Here is a 6,181-nt window from a genome sequence, read left to right as displayed (position 1 = left end):
GAGACCCAGGTTCAATCCTGGAGTTGGGAAGATCTGCTGGAGAAGAGAATGGAAACCTACTCCAGTATTCTTGCCTGGAGAATTCCATGGGCAGAGGAGACTGGCAGGCTACAATCCATGGGGTTGCAAAGAGTTGGATATGACTGATCGACTAACACTATATATATATATCTAGCTACAGAGATAAGAGACAGCATTGTTTCTGCTCCCAAGTACATTAGGCTAAAGTGGAGAACTTCAGCTTGCCCAGAGTTTCCCCACTGGCTGAGGGAAATGAGAGTTCCCCTTACACATCTAAGAAGAGGGGAAAGAAGTAGATGGGCAAGATACCATACATATAAGGAAGGAAGGAAGGCAAGATCTTTTAGAGATATTAAGGTTCTATTGGCACTCACAGGTAAGAACTGATAATAACACTTAAGTTCAGTTAAGTGTTTACAGATACTTTCCTAAGCGTTTGTCATGAATTGGATTATTTGAATCTCAAGTCCTTTGAGGTAGGTTGTATTCTTCTCCACAGTTTACAGCTGAGGAAATTGGGCACACTGGATTTCAGTACCTTTTCCAGGGTCCACAGCCAAGAATATGCAGGGCCAAGATCAGATCCTAGGGAGCCTGACACTGTGGTTGGAGGAAGCAGTCACATCTGGTGTAGAGAATCAAGACTCCATGGAAAACACAGCATTGAAGAGGGCTTGGGAAGATGGTTAAGATGTTAATCATTTGAAATGAAGTATATGGCAGAGACAAGAGAGGCCATTCCACTTGAAAAGGAAATATAAACATCCAAAGTAAAGGTTTTCCATGTTATCCTCTCTCAATTCACCCTACCTTCCCCCCACCCTGCTGTGTCCATAAGTCCATTCTCTACGTCTGCATCTCCGCTCCTTCCCTACTAATAGTTTCATCAGTACCATTTTTCTAGATCCCATACCTATGTGCTAATATACGGTGTTTTTCTCTTTCTGACTTATTTCACTCTGTATAACAGGTAGGTTCATACAATTCACTACAACTGACTCATTCTGAATAACATTCTGTTATATACCTGTACCACAACTTCTTTATCCATTCATCTCTCAGTGGACATCTAAGTTACTTCCATGTCCTAGCTATCGTAAACAGTAGCAGCCCTACTTTTATCTGGCTTATAATCTGGGCCTCTACTTTAGATTTCATTGAAAGAGGGATTTTATTGTTAAGCAAGTGTCACATATTAATGCATATATATGGGATCTTGAAAAATGGTACTGATGAACCTATTTGCAAGGCAGGAATAAAGATGCAGATGTAGAGAATGGATTTGTGGACACGGTTGGGAAAGGAGAGGGTGGGATGAATTGAAAGAGTAGAATTCACATATATAAACTACTGTGTGTAAAATAGATAGCTCATGGGAATCTGCTATATAGCACAAGGAGCTTAGCTTGGTTCTCTGTGATGACCTAGAGGGTAGGGAGGGAAGGGATATATGTATACTTATGCCTGATTCAGGTTGTTGTAGACCAGAAATCAACACAACATTATAAAGCAATTATCCTCCAATTAAAATGAATTTTAAAACATAAATAAAAATAAAAGTTTTCAGCCCTAACCAAACCTTGTTAATTGCTACTTTTCCATTTTCCTATTGCCACCATATAATACAGGAAAATGCCTCAGTTCCTAAGTGACCACAAGAGTCTGAAAAACAGAAGGGTGAACTGATAGTATCACTGAACACAACCCTTAATTGATGACAATGAAGAGCTGTCATGGAAGTGAAACTCAAAGTCCTACCTGTGAGGGAGGTCCCACATCTCCCCCCGCCAGGAGGGGTGGTAGGTGAATTCAGAGTAAGTCAAAGTTTTCATTCCCCATTCATGATTCATCTTTAAAAAATCTGAAGTTACTGATAAAAGTGAAATTGAGCTTTCAAGTGCCTCTGGCCATTTTCAAGTCATGCCTTCTGTTGGTTCCTTGCTGGGAAGGTGCTTCTTCTTCTTGGTGTAATTTCACCTCGAAGCAGGGGTTTCTGGACAGGTGTTCTTGGGCAGCAGCAAAGCCTTTAAGGAGAACCATGGAGAGTCCTTCTGCACAGGGGCTGGGAGAGGAGACTTGATCATTAATTAATGAACAATATTTGTTGAGCACTTACTGGGGCCAGAACTATACATTTAATAGGAGGTAGAGGTTTCAAAAGCATGAAGACAGTTATGGTTAGAATTTGTCTTCTCCTATACTGAGCTATCTCAGCACGTGTGAATGCTCAGTCACTTCAGTCCTGTCTGACTCTTTGTGACTCTATGGACTGTAACCTGCCAGGCTCCTCTGTCCATGGGATTCTCCAGGCAAGAATACTGGAGTGGGTTGCCATGCCCTTCTTCAGGGGATCTTCCTAACCGAGGGTTCTAACCCCCCTCTCTTAAGTCTCCTGCATTAGCAAGCAGGGTCTTTACCACTGGTGCCACTTGGGAAGCCCAGGTAATTCCATTACAAAGGTAATCCCATTCTTCAGTTTGAACCAGGACCCGACAATCCTGGGTGCTGCACACTGAGAGGACCTCTTTCTCGCCTCTCCCTGTGAATATGGAGGCTGGCCTTGCAGTGTGCTGCTGGGGAAAGGCGGGCTCCAGGAATGACAGGTTTATTCAGTGAGCTTCTCTTGGAAGAAATAATGAATGGAAATGAGGGAGGGGTCATGATATAAAAGCTGAAAATGACTGTTTTCAGTTTGGGCATTCAGGATGGTGCTGCAAAAAGCTGCTCCCAAAGCCAGCACTGATTCCAGCAGAGTTAGGAGGAGGGTGGGTTGTGTTATTTTTTTTCCCCACCCACACTCATTTTCTCATTCCTGAGTTATCATGTTTTAACAAGAAGATTTTTCTGTCTTCCAAACATGTGTTCCCAATCAGATGCAAAATATTTCCATCCGAATGTGAACCAAGTGTGGAAGACCCTGCTTTACATTGCAAACAATTCCAATGAGCCCGGGGAACCCAGAAACCCAGAAACCCAGCTCATATGTTTATGGGCCAGGCTTCTCCCTTCTTTGTGCAGCCTCATGCCTCTTTAAAGAATGAACACTTTTTACTGACCTTTGAATTCTGAACCAGTGACTCTCTTAGACCTTCTCCCAAAGGGACAGATGACCTGTCTCTAGTCTTGGAGAGAGTTGAGGGATGCTGGTCCTGGGACAAGCCGGTGGTCCCCAGATATCTCAATGCCTCCCCCACCTCCACTCTGACTGGCAGTGGCTGAGCTTGCCGGCACCGGTGCAGAAGAAAGAGAGGAAGGAGTCTTTGTGACAGAGAGGGAAAGGGGGACAGGTGGTCAGATGGAATGAGAAGGCCCCCAGCCAGCTCTTTGAGAGAAGGTAATGCATTTGATGTACTCTAATGGCACCCCTGACTGAGGGGCCATATGGAGCCCTGGATGCTGCATAATTTCATCTTACTTCTCAGTTGAGAACACCTTTCTGCCAAAACCATAGCGTCATTTAGGTCAAGCAGTTGCCACTGGTATTTCCTACTGTTCTCAGAAGGGGAAAAGTTAAAAATATGAGGAGGACCCTGGCAACTGATCTTGGTACAGCTTTTATAATTAGAGTCTGGCAAAATTTGAGCATTATAGAGCCTTCTGAAAATGTATCATTTCAAATACCTCTATTTCAGAGATAGTCAAGGTTAACCCTTTATGTCATGGGACAGAAGGGCCTGTAGAAGAAGTGGCCTGTAGATGCCCTATGAGAACTCTCACCAGCTCATACGGCATGCTGGGAGTACCCACACTGATTTAAACAGCTAAGTCATATGTCTGGGCCCCAAAGGAATTTGGGGTTTTAACCCCTGCTTAGGCACTGGCACTTTTAAGTGGCTTTTAAAGAAATATTTCTAAAAAAGATTGCACTAATCCGCTTTCAGAAGCAGTGTGCAATGAACATCATTTTCTTTTCTGCCCTCATCATAGGCTCTAGCTATGATCTTAGCTACAAATTCAGAGTTAGACATTGTGGACAAGGAGCTGACTGGGACTGACCCAGGCAGGCTTTGGAACACGCTCTGAGAAGGTTCCTGAGGCCAGGTGGTCCTTTGGTTGATTGTCTGATGCTTGCAGAGGCTGGGTGAAGCTAGGACAGCGGCCTGGACTCCTATGTAGGGTGGGGTGGCAGCTTCCTTAGATTAATTAATGAGTGAATCAAGGCCTGAGCATTCTCACCCTCCAGGATACCTTGTCTTCTGTTGCTCCCAGATCCTTGGTCTTGGCTGATCACTCCAAAAACATTAAGGACCATCTTCCTGGTGGGCACAATGCAGAGTCGCATCAACAGAGAATCTCTTCCTCCAGTCTGTGGTTTCTTGGACCTTTGGGGCCCTGGTGGCTTGTGGCCTCTGACCACTATGGTGGGATTTTCCAGTGAATGGGTGGAGTGACTTGGGCCGGTTCTGAGGGTGTGAGTGTCCAGCCCTATAGCTCTATACACGTGCACAGTGGGTGGGCATCAAGCCACAGGCTTTGTACCCCCACCTTGGAACAGAAGTCTTCTGTTCCCTGCTTTGAAAAGAGAGCCAGAGAGAGCAAAGCAATACTCTGATCTTATTTCTTTTCTTTTCCTCTCTAAGTGTTTTTGTTAAAATTGTGTCTTTTACTAGAAAAAACAATGCCATTTCTCATTGAACTCCTCTCATCTGCTGTTTCAAAAGTGAAATTTTGTCCTCATTTTAGTTTTGAGCAGGCAGTTCTGAACCTTGCACTGACAGTGTGGTCGATGCACTGCTAGACATACATCCGATTTGGAATCAGAGGATTAAAGATGGAATCCTCTTAGTTAATTAAGAGAACCAATGGATTAATTCATTACTGTGAGTCCTCTCTTGCTCAGTGCATTGCACCAGGAGTTGTTTCTTGATTTTCTTTTCTTCTGGCCCTGATTGACTTAGTTCCCCAACCAGGGATCGAACTCTGGCCCCCGGCAGTGGAATTGCAGAGCTGTAACCACTGAGCAACCAGGGAATTTCCCGTTTCTCATCTTTTACTTCAATCACCACACAGTCCCTAGCACTAAGTGGTAGGTTAACAGATGTGAAATAAATGCTCCCTTCTAATCACTCTCTTTATGGGTGGTCTTTTTTTTTCTCCCCTGGTGATCTATCCTAGACTGTTCCTTGTTTCTGGAACTGCTGTGGCCCTGAAGACTTCTCTTGGAAACTGACTTCTGTAAAATCTGTCTTTTCCACTGGGGGAAAATGAAGGAAGATGATAAAGGTGGAGAGACAAAGGAAAAAAATACAGGAAGAAAATAGGAAGATATACGTTCCTTTATACAAAAGTCTCTCGTTAATAACAGCCTGCATGCTCAGTCACTCAGTTCAACTCTTGTGACCCCACAGACTGTAGCCCACCAGGCTCCTCTGTCTGTGGCATTTTCCAGGCACGAATGCTGGAGTGTGTTGCCATTTCCTTCTCCAAGAAATAACAGTCTAGTATCCTTTAAAAAAAACCATCCCTTGCTCAATATCACTCATTATTAGAGAAATTTAAATCAAAACCACAATGAGATATCACCTCACACTGGTCAGAATGGCCATCCTCAAAAAGTCTACAAACAATAAATGCTAGAAAGGTTGTGGAGAAAAGGGAACACTCTTGCACTGTTGGTGGGAATGTAAATTGATATAGCCACTGTGGAAGACGTATGGAGATTCCATAAAAACTAGGAATAAAACCACCATATGACCCGGCAATCCCACCCCTAAGCATATACCCTGAGGAAACCAAAACTGAAAAAGACACATGTATCCCATTGTTCATTGCAGCACTATTTACAATAGCTAGAACATGGAAGCAACCTAGATGTCCATCAATAGATGAATGGATAAAGAAGTTGTGGTATGTATACACAATAAAAGAAACACATTTGGGTCAGTTCTGATGAGGTGGATGAACCTAGAACCTATTATACAGAGCAAAGTGAATCAGAAAGAGAAAGATAAACATCATATTCTAACACAAATATACAGAATCTAGAAAAATGGTACTAAAGAATTTATTTACAAGGCAGCAGTGGAGGAACAGACATAGAGAATAGACTTATGGACATGGGGAGGGGGGACAAGAGGATGAGATGTATGGAAAGAGTAACATGGAAACTTAAATTACCATATGTAAAATCGATAGCCTATGGGAATTTGCTGCATGACTC

Source organism: Cervus canadensis, chromosome 2 (assembly GCF_019320065.1).
Source record: "Cervus canadensis isolate Bull #8, Minnesota chromosome 2, ASM1932006v1, whole genome shotgun sequence".
NCBI classification, from domain to species: Eukaryota; Metazoa; Chordata; class Mammalia; order Artiodactyla; family Cervidae; genus Cervus; species Cervus canadensis.
Note: the sequence above shows the minus strand (reverse complement) of the source record.